The 19,909-nt window shown below is 39.5% G+C and overlaps 1 protein-coding gene across 7 annotated transcripts in view; it reads right to left on the reverse strand.

The window, feature by feature from the left end:
• The window catches only part of LOC116331649 (partitioning defective 3 homolog), a 235,355-nt gene that overhangs the window by 13,340 nt on the left and 202,106 nt on the right, over positions 1–19,909 (reverse strand). The gene's annotated exons all lie outside the window — the stretch shown is intronic.

The raw sequence follows: 19,909 nt of genomic DNA on the forward strand, positions 1-19,909 counted from the left end.
AGCTTTAACACCATGAAGTGTGTAGGATGAGGTTTATTAGGGAACAAAAATATTGTTTTGATTTACTTTTACGCTGAAAATCATTTTACACATATGTAAAAACTAAAATGTGTAGACAGATAACAATATAGAGATACAAATATGTATATTTACAAAAATGTTTATTGTCATGTGTTGCATTTATTTCTTGTTTGTTCCTACTATATCAGAACATTTTATTTTGTATAGTACTTTATTGTACTGTATATAGTAATTTATTCTTGTTGTATAGTAGGGCTGTTCGATATAACGATATATATCGGATGACGATATAAAAACGTCTATCGTTTCATTTTACGCTATCGTTTGTTTCGTGGTGTCATAAAATAAACTGTTTACGACAATATTTTTCATTATTTTGATGGTCACTGTAGTGGCTATATTAATTTCCTAAAGTTCTCTCTTTCTCTTATGTTTAATATAACCACACTACAGACGGACAAGCGCTTGTTTTTATGCGTTGTCGTTAGCAACAACGACGGTAAAACCACCTGGTGTCCGCTTGTTTATTTTCCACATAAACCTTTCACAATAAAGCTCAAGATCCTGTTGAGACTTTTCAAAATAAACTGAATCACGTGAAAGATGCAGAGTATTTACGGATGAGAAGCAAAAAAGAGCCGTCAGGTGCTAAAAAATAAACCTTAGACTCAAACGTTAGAACAGGCTTTTCCCCACAGCACGCTGTGTAATAAATACTCACAAAGAAAACGGCGGCCGTTACAACCTATGTCTAAAATGTATCGTTTCATGCATCAGTTAAAACACTCGACTCCAGGTACGCTTTTGGAAACACTTCACGCAAGTCGAGCTGCCCGACATTCACAGAATTTACAGAAAATGTTACATTTTTGTGATTTATATCGTTATCGGACGATAGATGTCTTAATATCGGGATATGAGATTTTGGTCATATCGCACAGCCCTATTGTATAGTATGTTATTGTATTTTATCTTATCCTATTCTATTGTGTTTTTCTTAACTTTTACTGCTCTTAAACGTACTTTCTGCTGTGACCAAAAAATTTCCCAAGTGTGAGACTAATAAAGGTTTATCTTATCTTATTTCTCCTCGTAATTTTTTGTATATATATAAATTGTGTGAAATTTTGATTTTGAAAGTTACTCCCTTTCACCAACGGTTTGGACCATGCGTCATAAATCAGTCCTAAAATGTAGCTATTTTATTTGCACTGATTTTCCTGCATTTCACCATAAAGGTTTCTGCGTCCTCATGAACACAGAATGGAGAGAAATCTATAGACCTAAATAGAAACGAAGAGACAGGCTAGTGTTAAATTCACATGGCCTCCTACAGAGGAAAGTAATTAACACATTTTCCCTCTCACACAGTGTGAATGAATAGAAGTGTTAGGCTCTGAATGAAGGAGCAGCGGGTGACTGTGACTCTGAGCTTGACTTTTCAACTTTCCAACTTTTGCCAGGAAATTCCTGTGGACTTTGTTATCTCTCAAACTCAAAAGGTCCAGCCTGCAACCTTTTCAGCTTTTTCAAATCTTCTCCTGACTGAAGACGGGGAGCGTTAGGGTCAGCATAAAAAATTCCAAGCTGCAACTGGTAAGGGTTATGATTAAACTAAAGTTAAAAAACATAAAATACACGCTGTGCATATGCAAAAAAGAAAGAAGAAATCCCAGAGCAGCTGCACATTTAGAATAGACTTAGAATACCAGTTTGTCTTTATTAGGTCAACGTATGACTCTATGTAGCATAAAATTACTGCCTAATTCATTTCATCCATCACAAAACAGCCAGAAAGAGAGCCCTAATGGCATAACCTAAAACACAACAGCACCACCAACTTAGCCAGCTATCAACTCCAGACACACAATAGAAAAGCCAGAGGCGGTCAGCCTTGTTAAAGACCAGGAACCTGCCATATGCAATCCAGCTAATCTCCATGACATGTAACACAGCTGCTTGGCCTTTCTGTAACTCAGCTGAACTGATGTGTGACCTTTTGACTACGGGTCAAGGATTCAATGCCAGCTTTAGCAGAAAGGCTCATATCTAATGTTGCTAAGTATGTAAACAGATGCCTGTCCAAACAAAAGAAAAAAAAAAATACTTTTTTAAAAAAATGTAATGTTTGTCAGATGGAAGCTGTTCAGTCTTCCGAGGCTCAACCTTGTAATAAAAAAACGTATCAGCTGATATTACAGAATCCTGCCTGGGAGACTAAAGAAAACAGGAACTCAAATAAAAGGATCAAAGATCTCCAATCTTTGACAAAACGCTGTAAATCAATCAAAGAAAGAGCAACACAACAATACAACTGTACTGCCAAAACACCCCAGAGACCAGGAAGAACAGCAGGCTGAAATTTAGCCTGAGATGAGCTTCATCATCTGGACAGACTCACTCAATATCTGGCACTACTGTATGAGGCTGAAAGGTCACTGTGAGGCTTTGTGGAGTGGAGTGTCTCTGGGACTCAATAAGAGGACTGTGGCTTGCTGACTGGGCTGCCAGCAAAGCTGTTTACGCTGAGATGCACCCTGCCTTTCATGGTCGGGTGTGCCTCCTGAAAAGCTGTCTGTCTCAGCCTTAAGCCTGGCAAGGAAGGAGCTTTGGGAAGATGTAATGTCTGCACTGTGGGCAGACTTTGACGACGCTACTACAATATGCCCTAATGCGGCGTGTTCAAGCAGAGGGATTGCTCAAAAAGAAGCTTTGAGAATAAAATCCAAACAGTCAAAGGATTTTTTTTAAAAATCAAAACTTGTGTCTTTTTTAAAATCCTTGGCTATAATTTGGGTCAGGAAGTCTGTAAACTCAGTGGTAACTTTGACAGATGCTTAAAAAGAAGAAATGTTTGGGGGGGAAAGGTTTACCGCTGACCCTTTCTCTGCCAAATCGCCATCTAATCAAGTCTAAATCAAGTGCTAAATCCAGTTCAATCACTTGGCAGAGAGATGACATTAACATTACAACACCAAGAACAATCTGTAATCTGCAAGTAGCAGATATCGATTACGCTGTTTTTAACAGCTTGAAAATACTGACTTTTACTTTTAACTGATCCAGATAATGGAGTCCAAACTGTAAGCTTAACGAGTGTACAATATTGATTCAATGCATAAATGATATGATGTAAGATTATTCTCTTCAATGTGCTGCGATTAGCTGTTAATTTTAAGTATCACTCTGTTAAGTTTACTGGCAGTAGCAGAGTGACGACTTAGAGTGATGTCATTTCTACTTAGTAAACATTCTTTAGCAAATTACAAAGTGCAGCTTGGAGTGATCACTACAAAAAGACCAGCGTTTGCTGAAGATGCATCAGAATTAACGTTAATTATAGCTCATATAATCTTCTTTGTTTTTTTTAAACTATGGTCAGCAACACTGCAGGTTACAAACAAGAAGACTGGCACTCAGTAATGCAAAAATACTTCAAACTAAAGCAAGTCCAAGTTTTTCACACAGCTGAAACAGAACTTGATGGGCTCTTTGTATCTGTGACTACTTATTCTTGGTGCCCTTATTAACATCTTTAGTGACAATTAGGGCAGGGCAATATGGCCAAAAATATTTATCACGATATATAGTTGAAAATTTGCAATAACGATATAAGTCACGACTTTATTAGTGCAAAAACCCCACATCGATGTATTTTCACTTAAACAAGCAGCTGTTTTTTATGTGCATTAACACTATATAAAAATTTAACAGTGCAAATGCAAACTCCTTGCTGACAGTTTAACCAAAAGGCATTTCCAGTGGAAATTGGCCGACACATCCTCAGCATAACCATGTATAATATCCACAAAACTTAAAAAGAGGTTATACACACACAATACGGTAATATTATGTTGAAGCACAGTACGTATCACTCCGCGAGGCTCCTGACTACGGTAGCTGTAATGCTCCAACAATCCATCAAGCGGTGCGGCTTCGTAGCTTAGCAATGAGTGTACTAAAACATTTTTTGACAGATTTTTGAGCGCCGTGAACCACAAAATCGGTTCGAGGTCAGTAAGCACAACCAGAATTCATACATAAAGCGCACCGGATTATAATGGGCACTGTCGATTTTTCCGAAAATCAAAGGATTGATTTTAAGTGTGGCTTATTTTCCAAAAAACAGGGTAATAACGACGGCCCGCTTGCATGCTCTACCAAAAATTGTGCTTTGGTTTGTATCTGATGGACAAAAGCCAAACCAGTTCCACACCACTGAAGTTGCAGCATTTTTACAAACCAATTCTGGTTCATCTGTTTCATTCAACGATCCGATTTCGCCCTTCTCATTCTCCGTCGCCACCATGCTTTTTCCACCATGTGCGTATGTAAACAAAGGCACTGTGCATGCGCGTATGTAAACAAAGGCACTGTGCATGCGCGTTTTACACATATTCTATCGCGATATTTCATTTTCTTATCATTGCCTAACATTATACCGGTATTACCGTCAACGGTACGATATGGCCCAGCCCTAATGACAATACTGTGATCTTAGAGCTAAGGAATGATCAAAACTACAAATTCAAGATTTAGGTCTTTAATAAACACAATTTATTCTTGAAATCTGGCCTGTGTTGCAGTTAGTCTTTTTGATCTCAGAGCCACAATATGTATGAGAAATGCAGCCAAGACACTCAACACAAGAACCCAAACTTTATGAGCAAGATCGATTTAAGGCAGGCATACAAAGCCTTTGCTTCATTTGGCAGGGAAGAGGACTTCCAAACTAATAGGATTAGAAGATATGGGCTGTCACCTCAAAATCCCACATGACTCTGGCACTGCTTTCACAGATCCCAATCAAAGCATGCCAACAGAGAAAGGGAAGGTGCAATGTACAGTAAGTGACAGAGGCAGCTGATAGGCAGCGCTTTAATCCTGCAGATTATAAATGAATGGCCTCATTCACAATGTGCGCTCTTCCCATGTCTTTAACATCCTTCAGACCTACCAGCAACTGTATACGGGCATAAATTTTACAACCATCGCTTAGAGGACTTGGCAACCTTCAGTGGATCGATGTGCTCTCGAGATGAATGCAAAGCAGCGGGTGTCTGCGCAGTTGAGAGCACTAAAAGAGAAACAACTGGAAACGACCCCACGGCCCGCAAAGACCATCTGAGCATGTACAGCCTGCTGAAGTTCAGAAGCCTACATGGTGGGAAGATTCAAGTGGATCTTGTGTCTGTTTTGTGATGAGGGCCCTTGTGGTGAGTGGTTACAAGTGGGGTGACCTTGAAGATACAAGAGCAGCATTGTTGGTTCACACTTCAAAGTATTAGATGAATGCATCGCCCTGAGCCAAATGCACCACCCCAGCCAAGACTACTCAGTGTCTTAAATGTTAGTGCGTTCAATTCGAGCTTACTTCATTTCACTTCTTTAACTTAAAGGGCATCTTTTGCCCTTTAAGCAAATTAACAGTTGCTGACTCAAAAAGAAATCTCACCTCCCTTTTAATAACGATAGGGGTTGCGTTCTGTGATATTCTATCTATTTAATTTGGCAAAAATCCTCACTTCATAATAATCAACTTTTTAATTAAAAACACCATCTTAATTAAACATTTAATTAAGCATGGGTAGTCATGGGATTCCCATCTCTGATGTGACTGTTGTACTGACTAGCTCTGCAGCCTCTTAAATAAACATTTACTGATGTACCGATACACGCAGTAAGGAAAAAAGTGCCCACACGTCCTTCTTGAACGCAGCAGATGTGGTGGTTAGTTTCTGTAATCTTATCAGATGGGTGAACTAGGCCCTACATCCTCTGACAAAGAGGGAGTAGCTGGTGGCGGCTTTCTCTGCTGTGAAAAATGAACTGAGATGCTGGAGATGATAATCCAGGTCTATTGATCGAAGGCTCACAGACAGCTAGAAGGGAGACTGATGCTCTCGCTAACTGGTGCTAGCAGCTAACTCTCCATCTGTGAGCCACTGTATGACAGTGTCCCTGTTATCTACTGCAATAAAGCAAGAGGGATCGACTCTTTTTACACTCTTGTACAGATCTGCGATAGCTGTTAGATAGTTATTCCGATTTAAAAAAATGTAATTTTCTAAGTGCATTTCTGATTACAATCCAACATTCATGACACCCGCGTATTTATTTTTGTGGTTTATCACAAGACTAAGAGCTAACACAATTTTATGCCTTGATTTGCTCTACATTATGATTTAAATGGTTTTACTTTTTAAAAAATAAACTGTCTGCCATCTCTGTCGACTTGTTCTGGTTGGATGCTCATAAAAACGCGTTTTAACAAGGGAGCCCTTCTTGTGGCATTTTTTTTTTTTTTTTGTAGAGCTTCTAAGGAGAGACCAAGTTGATTGTTTTGAAAGTAATTTTCTTTCCTGAGTGTTGTTCACTGCTGCTACTGTGTAAATGGTGTCTCACGGGCCCATGTGGGCTGAGTGGCTGATGAAATAAAATATTCTCAAAGATTTTCTTGATTTACTTTTTAATGGTTTAATATCTAGATTTCTATATTTTTCTGTGATGCCAAATCTTTTCCAAGAAACTGTATATAGATGAGGTGGCATTACTGACAAGACAGAGGATAAGAGAGAATTAGCTGAGATGTTTGACCACTCACAGCCTCACTGGTGTCTGCTGATGCACTGGAAAGATTAGAGGTTCCAAGAGGCCATCGAGTCTGTGCCATTTAGGCACTATTAGTCCCATCTTGCCTTTATTCTGGATTACACAGGTTTAACATTGAAACAGGGGAAGCCAAATTGATCTGCAGAAACATGGCAATTAGACGCCAATCGATACAATATCACCACAGTTAGCAACTCATTATCAACCCCCTGGTATTTACTTCATGATGTCAATGGACTAAGTGAGACTAAAGGAACTGCATGTTGATGAACTGCGCAAACAAATCAGTTAATATGCAGAGGAAGAAACAGCCAAGTAAAATGTCTCATTCTATGGAAAAGCTCGTGTTGACAGGGAAGTTAAGAGGCTAATGAATCCAGCTAACACATTCTGTAACCCAGGCCGAAGCAGACACCATCTGCGCGCTCGCAGCCCGGCTCGGATCAAACCGTTCTCTTCTCAGAGTGCACAGCATGGGCACAGCGCCGGCATGCTGTGCCAAGCTCAGAGCCATGAGTGTGCACAAGTGTGTGTGTTCACCGGGAAAGAAACATGGCTCTTTAGTTGACTTTTTGCCACAGAAGAAGCGGTCACTGGGCTGCATTAAGAGCTGCAGCTATGGAGATGGATTTGAATACACGTGATGAATTCGCACGTGTCACATTTTAGGTAAACTTTAAGGATACAGAAGCTGATCTAATGACTAACTTGATTTACTGAGATTTGGGTCACTTCATCATTTAAGACTTTAACTTTAAATCCTGCGCATTTTTTTTAAAGTGCCAAAACCCCCCCAAAACTTTATGGATTACATAAATGGAGGAAACGCTTCATTTGTTTTCCTCAAAATGACGGAAGACAACTTTCCAAGAAATGATTAATTTCCTACAGCACACAGATACCCTCCTGCAACTTACAGTAGCAATCATTTTGAGCCTTAGCAATCCCACCGGGTGTCAACACTTGTGCAAAGCAGACAGTAAACATTGGAATCCATTGACGGAACGGATTGAATTTAATTGGCTTTCAGTTTTATAAGGCGTCTCTATTTTTCCAGGGGAACTGCTGGTCAGAAATGTGGGTGATGGTAATATAATATTTGACTGATATTAATGCAAGCGTGAGCACACACACGCACACACATACTTAAAGCAAGATGGGTAACAGTTCTTCGATTTCAAGCCATGGCGCCACTGGAAGCAATAATGGCGTGGCACACAGAAATATGCCTCCTTTTAATTCATGGGCCAATTTCATGCTTGCACACATCAGCGTATCGATGCCGGCCTTTTCAGTTACAAGCAAATAAATTGCTCTGCGATTCTAATATCTGTAATTCTGCCCTACTTTTAATGAAGGTGAGGGACATGTCATGTCCTATGTGGGCCATTTAGGTTTCATTACTCAGCCCCCACGCCCCCCCCCTCCGTGGCAGAGCCACTTCTGAATATGTCAGTGTAATATATGCAAGAGCATTTCACACGTGGTACAGCAGGAGCTCTGTTTCCTTTTCCTAACAAATGCTTTCTTTACAACGCTTTCTGAGATTAAACTTCATCCCCGGATTAAACTGAAAAGGGATGGCGTTAAATCTAATCTGATGGATGCCAAAAATACAACGGGATCAAACTTACTATTTCAGAATGAAAAGTGATTCTAAGAAAAGCAAAATTTACTGTAAACTGTGTGCCTCGTATATGAAGACAAATAGCTCTCCGTGTAACTGTCAAAGCTGACTACATATTGGTATTTACATCACTGCTTTGAGGCATCCACTGTTTGTCTGCATTGTGGTTAGCCTCAACACCACTTTTACATTTTAGACAGTCCATCAAGAAAAAGACTGCATTTGCAGTCAACTCAAAATCTTAAAATGACATGTGATAAGTTATCTCATTATATGTTTTACATCCAAACAGCAACTCAAAGTCACAAGAGGCTGATTAGCAAAATGCTCAATGTGCTCCTTGTCTGTATTTTACAGGGTGTATCAAAAAGAATCCAACGTGCTCCAATTCCACAACCATCCATCAGTAATGATCAAAACGTGTACTGCTGGAAAAAGGGGATTCGTGAGTTTCACCTGGTTGCCAGTAGGTAGTTTAACAACCGCAGTGGCTGCAGTGACTCAAGGATGGTCGCAAATGTTTAGGATCTAAATACTTAAATTGTAAATACTTTACTTAAAAAAATACAGCCTTCTTTAAATCAGATGATTCTTTTTGATACACACTGTATTTTTGAAGGTCCAGAGGTGCAAGCACCCTCAGGTTCTGCAGTAGTGAGGGGATACACAGAAATCAATCAAACATCAGTTAAACAAGTGCATCTGAACAGATCGGAGCAGAAAAGTTAACTAAACTAACCGAATGAAACGCATGAAAGGTTAAAACACAGATGCTGGAAACAGCCTAAACTATTGCTAAAAATGCAAAAGCAGCTGATGGATAAACAAATGAAGCTGTTACATTGTAACATAATGGATAAATACATAAATAGTTAAAACTGGGACCTTATCATAACGACTGGCTGTTGTAGCTACAGTAATTAAATCAATGAGTCAAAGAGTAATACGAAATAAACAGGCAGACTGTGTGAACACCCTCATCTTTGCAGGTTACTGTGCATAACTGATAAGCTAAAAGTAGTCTCAATCTAGAACATCTTGGACATGAGAAATGTTGATGAAGGGGTTTTTGAGCCCACTGGCGGTATGCGATATGAAACCATAAGTTGTCTCACCCATGTAGGTTTCAATTCCATCTCCCTGCTCCGCATTGAAATGCTAAATAGGGAATATCTGATCTTATCCACATTAACAGCAACTCCTGTAGATGCCATCGCAGTACCATCAGTAGTGCTTTGATGTAACAGTACGAGAAAAGAGCCTAATCTCATCCATCAATGATAGATGACAATCTCCTCGGTGCAGAGAAGGCGTAATGAAAATGAGATTATTTAAAACCGTGGAAATCTCCAGACACTCGTGTTTAGACTCTTCTTCCTTTGTGAAATTTGAAACAGCTCTGAAACACAAAGCCCGTCTGTTTCAGAGTCTATTCATCTCAGATATAAATTCGCAGACCCTTTCGCGCCATCTCCATCACACCTTGCTTCATTGCTCTCTCCCCCCTACAGACACTGACACTGACACTGACTTGAGGGTTAAGCAGAGACTGCATCCATCAGGCCACACCGTTCAATCAGTCAACAGACAGATCTGTGCTGTCAGATAAGTCACTTATTGTAATATATCTGAGCTTCACATTGCCGTTACGATCCCACCAATCATAACTAATGCCTGCACGCCACTGTCTTAGTGAGTCACAGCTGATCACTATGATTCAGCACATTTGGTCACCTGGGGAAACTGTAACCAGGCAACAGGGTTTGGAGAAAGGGTCGTCCGAGTTAATGGCTTTACCGCTGGCAGCATCGCATCCTACTAATTATTCCTTTCTGTGTCAACACGGCTGTAAAGTAGACTCTTCTAGGCTATTAACTTGTAGTGGTGCTTTAACAACTCTGCAGCGAAGCGAAAACTAGTTTCAACCTGCCTGTGCCCACAAGAGCAGCGTTTTCCTACAGGTTGTGCAAATTACTGGCAGAGTTTGAGAACGCAAAGTGTGAGATGAAAGGGTGAGGGGAAGAGGAGAGGATTTTCAAACCAGCAGGGTGAGTACGCGGTCTTATCAGCGGTGGATTAGGGAAGCATTAAAGAGTCCGACTGGCTTTTTTACATTTTTATGAGGGTTCAGCTAAACTAAACATTGATAACAAGGGCTGCCTTTTTCATACTCATGAATAAAGTTCAGTCTGAATGAGAAACTACAGTTGAACAAGTTCTTTGGCTCTTGTCTTTTCATGTTGGCAAAGCATCACAGAGTTTCACTCAAACATTATTTCTTTGTTGAGGTGAGAATAGAGGATTTCAGATTTACCAGTGGTTTTTAATTAGGATGTAGGGTTGCTATTCAGTGACTCAGTCTAGGGCGCTACTGGAAAGGAGAGCTGTGACTGACACTTTCTTTTCTATTACCGTATTTTCCGCACTATAAGGCGCAATTAAAATCCTTTAATTTTCTCAAAAATCGACAGAGCGCCTTATAATCCGGTGCACCTTATGTATGAATTCTGGTTGTGCTTACTGACCTCAAACCGATGTTATGTGGTACACGGCGCTCAAAAATCTGTCAAAAAATGTTTTAGTACGACTTTGGTAAGCTACGAAGCCGCACTGCTTGATGGATTGAGCATTACGGCTACTGTAGTCAGGAGCCTCGCGGAGTAATCTGGGTCCAAAACTCCGTCCGCTTCAGGTCCAAAACACTGCGGCATCACTGAGAGTTAAAAACTGTCTAAATTCTTTCATCCTTAATAAAATGATCAGCGTTGCTGCTTTACCAGGTGTAACAATTAAGTTTAAGTTAGCTCGCTAGCGAGAAGTTAGCTCGCTAGCTTCCATCTAAACATGTTCTGAGAGATTTCTGAAAAAAATAAATAAAACGTACAGCTCTGCTATCACTTCCAACATAAATGAAGACAGAAAACTAAACAGCAGTGACGTTTGTAGGGTTACTGAAGTTGGGCTAGCTGGTATATAACGATGTGCTATCTGATCGCTAGTGACACAGCTATGTTAGCATAACATAAATACAGTGAAGCTGGAGGATGAATGCTAACTTTTTCCCACTTGATTAAAGTTAACCTGAGGGTTCTTGATGGTTAGGGACAAATGCAATCGCATGGCAGGATGCTGTAAACGGACCAAATTTTAGTCAGGAGAACAAACTGAGGTAATCCATCCACAATACGAGGTTAGTTATTAATATATTGCAACAACATGGGAATAGAGCAGCTGCTAGAGAATTCAACATTAATGAATCAATGGTACGGAAGTGGAGGAAGCAAGAAGAATGAGTTGAGTAAAGTTTGACTCATTTGACTGTTTTGTTTCGCTTAATGCACCTTATAATCCGGTGCACCTTATGGTCTGAAAAATACCGTACTTGGCATTTATTTGGTAATATTTATTAGCTTCTGTAGTAGTACTAGTAAGATAAGATGCCCCATCTTAGTACCTTTTCTTAAACTCTGTATCAAGATCAGGATTAACAAAAAACACAAAAAACCTGGGTTTACAAAAAAGTCTTTGATGGGAGCACTGCACGTAAAGGTAAATCTCACTCTACCGTCCATCAGAGGGCATCACCCCTTGTGGACAAACCTCAAAACTGGCAAAAAACAAAGAAGGAGCCAATAGAAACCTCAGGAAAATAGACTAGTAAAATGGGAGAACACATAAAACTTCAATAATGGACAGTGATGGCTTTGAACCTATTATATGCATGAGAGGCGAGATATTCTAAGGTCTCAAAGAATGATTTATCTATGCATGTATCAAAGACCGAGTTACTCAGTGCAGGCTAAATTTGCTAGTGGTCACAATGATCTGTACATTAGGAAGTGGACACTCTGAGTGGGAGATTATTCACGGCAACTACAAAAGGATCCATCCCATCTATGGCAGAAGTAGAGACAATTTTAACTTAAAGTAAGTCGAGCAGGCATACATTACAATTCCAATGCTCATTTTATTAGCAAACGTTAGGGTCTGACTGATGCTTGTGTTCAATGCCGGATGACAATTTTGGCCTGACCTGGACTGGGGAGAAAGGGGAGCAGTCATAAATGAAGGGGGAGGAGAGGCAGAACACCACAGAGAGAGAAAAGAAATCAAATTGGAGCAGTCTAATTTCTGGGGCAGGCATCACAGTCCAGCTCATATGGCCCTCTTGTTCTCTCCGTTATGGCGACCGGTGGGTGACGGATGGATGTCTCACTTGTAATGGTTCCCATTCTCAGAGAGCTGCATAATACTTCCGACTGAAGCATGAGCAGCATCTGATAAATCATAATCTAAGTCAAATTAGGATCCATTATCATCAGGAGGCAGGGGGCCTTTTTCCCCGTTTCAGGGCAGCATTGGAAGAAAATGAGACTGGAGGCATCTTGTGACAGCAGGCAATTTTGAGAGAGAAAGATTGAGTATTTGATGTATAATTGCCATGGTAATACGTGTCCTGGATGCCAGGGAGAATGCTCACTCTGAGGCCGGATTTTGACAAAACCATGTTCTAAACATGAACCCATCCTCAGTCTCGTATGCCCTTAAAACACCCAGATAACATCTTTCTACAAATGTAAGTCTCTGACAGCGATTCCTGTAAAACATATTTATCGAAAAGAAAACAGCCAGTGCTTCTGTGTTAAATCGAACCATCTATATTTGCAATATTACATTTCAAAGGCCGCACTTGTTTGCTTTCTTTCTTTTTCTACCATTGTTGACTGAAACTGATCAGCTCATTACAACGCAATGTTATGGTGCAATATGTCTTACCACTTGGTATTAAATGTTCACATATGACCCATCTAAACTTTGCTCCACACCAAGCATACACTTAGAAGGTGAGTGGGGCTATGGTTTTAAAATGATAATCCATAAACTAGCGGGTGAGGTCAGAATATGATCTATGTTGTTACTGATCTGTTACTTAGTTGCTTGTTTTAGTTCTGTGAAAGACATTTAAAAAAAAAAGTATCAAATGAGTATTTTTGTTACTAAATCAACCCATGTATCTCACATTAGCTGGAAAAAAAAAAAAAAGGACATTTGTTTTTCCAAATCACTCTTGGGAATGAAGCTAAAGTGCAGCAATGGTTCAGGAAGCATTCATTAAAAACTGGGACTCTACACAACAGCCTCATGAAATATTCAGGATATAGGAGCTTTTGGAGGACATGATTTCCAGACCACCACCAAAAAAAAAAAAAAACATTCTCAGCAAAAGAAACACGAAATCATGTGTCTGTTTTATTTTAAGCACAGACGGCACACAGAAATATCTTGGATTTATTTTTTTTTCCTATACAAATTTAAAGGTTAGACAGAGTCATCTCCTTGATATTTGCAAGCTTAAGATTTTAATAACACTGCAATAAAGAGTCAGATACTCAACGAGTCGGGGCTTATTACTTCAGATAGTGATGAGCCTTGAAATATGATCCTTGAGGTCCAGTTTGAGTACGACAATTATGGGTTTAAAGGCCAAAAGACTGAATAATCATTTATAATATGGCAACAGAAAAGTGAACGTAGAAGGCTACATTGTGACAATAATAAAAATTTGCCATAATCTCCAATGCAATTCTCCTTGGGAACTGTCCTTTCTTATAGTTTTATATCTTTACTTGAAAAGTGTTAAGTCTCAGATCAACACCAGATATTAATGCCCTTTAGCAGCACAGAGTAATGTTTTTAAAGCCATTCATCTCTCCCAGCAAAACAGAAGCTGAAGTTGTTTAACAGGAAATCCTGGGTAACCTCCTCCTAGCCCTCTACCAAATGCTCCTACACAACCAGCTGCAGCCGTGAACACTGAGAGGCTCTACAGGCGCGCATAAAGACTTTCCTGCCTCTCTTCAGGACAAACGTTTCAAAGCAGGGCCACCGTGAAAAATACCCATAGCATCAGCAGGGTACAGACGCTTCCCCTTTCGTGCTCTCCTCTGCCTTGTGTCAATCCCTCTTCCACCTTTTCCTGCCTTTCAAATCTAAGCAGCATGAACTCCCCAAACAGGTGGAAATTCTCTGGCTTTTGGTGAGTCGCATGTAAATTTGTACTAGAAGTAAAACTCAGGCGCTATTTTAGACTAGTTTACAATTTTTTCACTATTTTCTCCTGGATGCGTCTGCGTGTGTCTGGGCTGTGTTGGATTGTGGGGAGCTGTGTAGTAATAACCCACATTTTGACAAATCCCAGCAATACTTTTCCCGCTGCAGGCGTCATGTTTTTCAATTATATGATAGATTTGAAAACAAATATAGGAAAAAAAACTGTTTCAGTCTTCACTGCAGAACCAGAAAAATTGCTTTAAAAAAAAAAAAAAAAAATCTGTGCTATATATCACAAAATTCACAAAACATATTTCCAAGCTGCAGAAATATCGATATGAAAATTAATTTGTAGCTGCTGGATGCAAAAATTTCCACTAAGCTGGAATATCATATGTTGCATTCAGAATTAGATTTGGTCATACTCATTGCCTAAGGGTAAGAGAGCACAGGGGAAAGCAAACAAACAAACAAACTGTCTGGTCTCTATTCAGGCTACCCTCTGCTTCACAACCCCTGTCAAAACATCCACCTAGGCTCAGTGGTTGCTTAGTTAGATGCCTAGCAGCAGAGGAGTTGACAGGGTGACTACATCAGGTCTGTGTGTGTGGGTAAGAGTGTTTACATACAATCCTTCTGCACATAGGTGCAACATGTCTGCTTTATTTAATATGTTTCTAGTGCATCTTTATGCATGGAACTGTCACTGCGTCTAAACAGTGATTCTAAAATGTGAAAAGAAAGAAAAAATTAAAATTTAGACTAATTTATGAAGCAAAAATCTAAAACATTTTTCAATGTTTGTGTTGTGGATGTAATGCAGTCACACAAATTTTGAGCTACACTTGTTGCTTGTTTTATTGTCCTTGTATTTCATTGTTACTTTATGATTTAAGACCAATATCCAAAATGGGGAGCCAAACTAAACTTCAGTGGGCGGAAGAATAACACTTGCAACATTAAAACAAATTCTAGTCGTAAATGGCGCCAACCTAATATTGTAAATGGAGGCGCATAAAGGCTCTAATTAATTAGGACGATTTAATTTTACGTAATTGTTTGAATAGAAAAAAGAAAGAAAAAAAATCTGTTTTTCGAGGCCTGCACAGATCCTCTGCTCTGCCTGATGCAACAAAACGACACACATGCACCCACACGAAACACATACAAGTGCAGCCCATCAAAGAGCCCCCATGGAAAACTCAAAGGGAGTCACAGGGTTTCTGGCAGGTACCCGTCACACATCTCTCCACGGTTCAGATCCCTCAGGGAGGCTGGTTGCTGTCTAGAGAATGCTGTCAAGACCTCAAGATGGGAACTCTTTTTGAAAGCTGCGATGAGAAAGATAAGTGAGGCTGAGGGTGGAGGATGAAGGAGCAAAGAGGGAAGACAGTAATGGAAGGGAGGATGAGGGGATAAAGCCGGTGGGGGGATGGGGGTTCATAGGCCAAGTGTGAAGGAAGGATGAGTGAGGGAGATGACAAAGGAGGCAAGATGATGGTGGAAGACAAAGGCAGGCAACAACAACAAAAAAAAAAAAAAAAAAGGTGTGGCAGACTGAAACCAGGAGTTCAAATGCATTCTTTTTACGTTAGCAAACAAGTGCGTCTTAAATGTAGCCTTAAATTTAAACGTAGTGTTTGGGTTTCTGAAAGTAAAATTTGGATAATTTTTCATTTAAGTCGGAAGAGATGCTGAGCTGACAAGGTTACAGGAGATAGCGACAAGTCAAGGGATGCTAAAAGGATGGCCGAAGGGAAAGAAATATTTATAGATAAGGGCAGACAGTAAGAAGGAGAGCAGAGATAAGACTGAATGACAGCACAAAAGGCAGAGTCCGGTGAGAGCCTTCTGTAAAGACTTCAAAGAGATCAGGGGGGAGAAGAGGAGATGATACATGGGAAAGTGGGAAGCAGAGATAAAGTGCTGTGGCCATATCCACACCAAGCGAGCTAAATTTAAAAAAAAACCTAAAAAACTTTTTCTTATCACTAAAAGCATTTTTTAGCCGGCCAAATTGCAGACATAGTTTGTGTCGCAGTGCTGAAGAAGACTTAGCCCCTGACGGTTGAAGAACTGAATAAGGATGAAGACAGGCGAGGGTGCAGTCTACGTACTGGCATGAAGTGAATGAATCCCTGGAGGTCCTGCAACTAGCTGCTGACACGGGCGGGTTTTATAGCAAACCAGGGGGCCATAAATAAGACATTAAGGCTTCGTGGGTGTGTGCTGGGTTTTAGTGTGCCACTTTAAAAGGCCTTTTTGCCATTAGTTGAGTGTCCAAGCTGGTTGACGTGATAGGCCAACGCGTGCACGCACTTGCAACTGCGGGAGTGACCTCACTATGGCAGCACCGTATTTTAGGCGGCCAGACGAGACACAACTCAGGAGGCCTCGAGGGATCCGCCTGTCTCGAGATCATGATTCCCCTCTTCCCTGCCTGTTGTGCTGTTAATCATATTGTAAGAGCTGGAGTATAATGGTGCATAATGGTGGCCATCTCATCATGGAACAAAGCTCTTCAATCACTTGTAATATATTTTACATTGTGTTGTGGAGGCAAGAGATGTTGAATTGATTGTGCATATTAGAACACTTTCTCCTTCATTTATTAATCTCCTACATTTTCATATCTGCCAGAGTTCCACAAATGAGACTTGAAATGTAATGTATTCTCCATTTCACTCCCCCCATTCTTCATCTTTCCCATCAGCTCTTATTTGTTAAGCTGCCTCCCTCCCTCGGTGTATCAGGAATAGTTGTACTGCTGTAGTGACTGTACTGGAACTATGCCTATTGTGATTCACTGCAGGTTTATTTATACGGCGCAAACCCCCAACCATAGTTGCGCGTCAGAGCAGCCTTACCAGGACCAAACAGGTGCAACCGGCACCAAATAAACACACTTAGAAATCCATAACAAGGGAACATGCATTTTACGTGTATATTTATATTGTACATGTAGTATATCCTAGGTCACAGCTTTAACATAAATGACTTTTGAACATATTATCAGGGTTGTACTTCCTCCTTTTTTGGTATTAGTATGAAGTAAAACAGGACAATTACACTGTTTTATTGTTATATTGTACTATATACAGATACTATTGAATGTATTAACAGCAAACTACTGTGAAATCTTACACTATAATACAGTATTCAGTCAGTTAAACTGGACTTTTGCTGAAATAAATACTGTAATCTAAAAGTTAAATTTAAATACTTTATTCTCAAGTGCTGTACTGGTACAGTGTTTCCATTTGCATGTATGTATGCTATGGTTTCTCGTGTTAAGGTTTAGCTAACAATGGGTAACCATGACTACGGCAATTAATCGTATCTGCCCAGCATTTTTTTTCCAGTGTGAATTTTTTATGTTAAATAAAGCATGATTTTATAGAAAAATACTGAATGGAATAATATATTATGAGTAGAAACATAAAAGCAACACTGCAATAGCAACCAAACAATTAGCAGTATTATACTGGCATATGCAGTACACAGTACTTTACTGTAAATTCACAGGGAAATTTGTTCTAGTAATTGACTTATAGATTTGTGCTAAATGAGTATTTTTACTGCAGTTGCTGGCCTTTACTACTCAGTTTCACTTATTTATGTTGCACTTCTATGTACTAGATCAGTGGTCCCCAACCTTTTTTGCACCACGGACCGGTTTAGTGTCAGACAATATTTTCACGGACTTTAAGGTGGTTTAGTGTCAGACAATATTTTCACTTGTAAATCAGTTTTGTACTTGGACTTTAAGGTGTCGTAAATATTTGTGTGTGCTGGACATCTCTATATAAATATCCGAAAAATGATACAACCAAGTCAAAAACGGTTATTACTTTAAAATTAGTTTAACATTTTGTATATAATAATAAATGTGAATTCATTGTGTAATGTATGTAAGTTTATTAAAGGATCCAGCATTTGTTCGGCTGCTCCTGAAATTTGTGCTAGTTCTTCAAACCAACAACATTGAGAGTAACATCCTCCTCTCTGGGCCTTAATGCTCTCTGGTTTGCTATGGTAACTGCAGGTGAATATTTCTTTCAAAATAAGACACACAACTACAACGCGGTGAAAAAAGACCCAGGATTAAAAACAGAGTTAACGAAAAACACTCTGAAAACCAATCTTTTTTACGCAAAATTTCACACCTCTTTTTACCTGCTCCTTGTCGCCTCTGATTTCAAGTCTTTTACTGGTTTATTTATGGTCCAGTACCAAAAAACACTCATGGACCGTCCGTGTGGCTTTATTAGGGGTTGGGAACCATCTGTACTAGATGGTAAAAAGGGCATTTATTCCCTTCAAGTGAATAAAAGTGCCCCTCCGACAGCCAAACCCATCTTTCTCTGATTGGATTGTTACATTTGTGATTGACATGACATTGACCAATCAGATGACAGGATTATATGGAAACTAAGAAGTATTATCAACACTTCTGAGAATATTCCTATTTTTCTGGGGGGTGTTTGTAATGTATTCCTGGGTTTGACCACCACCTTTAAACATCAATATAGTTAATTACATTAACCACACCTGACACACTCACAGCTGCATATAAGCTTTCGTTCTAAGCTTGAGGGTCATTAGCTGCACTGGAAGACTTGGGCATCTGATGCTTATCTGATAAAGAACATGAAAAAGAAAACTGTGTAACAAAAAGCTTTTGCAGTATTTGTAACAGTTTTTTTTCACCACTATTCACTACTTAACAGGATGTACTTTTAGACAGCATATTTTCATTTTTACTTTCATAGGAAACTCCAGTCAAATACTGTCTGTATTTGTCATTTCCATGAAGTGTAGCTGCTCCCCAGACACTGGATCAAAGTAACAGCCAAACTTGTATTACCCTTTCAGGATCAGATGTTTAGAATTTGCCACAAATGACGGGACAATTACTGAAAAGCACTGTGAATATACAAGTCAGTTTATTACCATTTGCTGTGATTAACCATGATTAACCACCTGCAAATGGCAAATATACTGTATGATCCAGTTCTGGTTTCTGGCAAGAAACTGGTTTGTACTACTCTAAGGAATAAACTAGCTATTAACATATAAATACCACTTGCATTACCTTCCTCCGTCAGTGTGCGGTCACTGGGTTGTCAAGGTCCACGGAGCGTGAAAAATCCACAAAATTTGACAGGATACAAGCATTAGTTAATTCCAACATCTGTTTTTTTTTTTTCTTTTTTAAACAAAGGTAAAATGACAGACGTGCCCTCTTAAAATAGCTCGGGGAACATGATAGGGATACACTCTGGATTAGTGTTAGTGATGGAACATTTACAGCCAAATCTACTGTTTTGGAAGGGGATTAGCACACGAAATCTGGACGTAATTCATATGGCATTAAATGTTAATATACGGAAATACCTGATAAAAATGCATAAGCTTCCTTTTGTCGAGGATTACTTGTCAATTAATGACACAGTGTAGGCCATAAGTAAGAGACCTATGTATAAAGGAACAAGGGAATGAGCAAGAGAGAAAAACGCAGCACATTCAGGTTCAAATTATGGAAATCGCAGCAGGAGCTAATTTTTTTCACATTTTCAAAACCAAGTTTTGAGTGTT

This window comes from Oreochromis aureus, linkage group 18 (genome assembly GCF_013358895.1).
Source record: "Oreochromis aureus strain Israel breed Guangdong linkage group 18, ZZ_aureus, whole genome shotgun sequence".
NCBI lineage: Eukaryota > Metazoa > Chordata > Actinopteri > Cichliformes > Cichlidae > Oreochromis > Oreochromis aureus.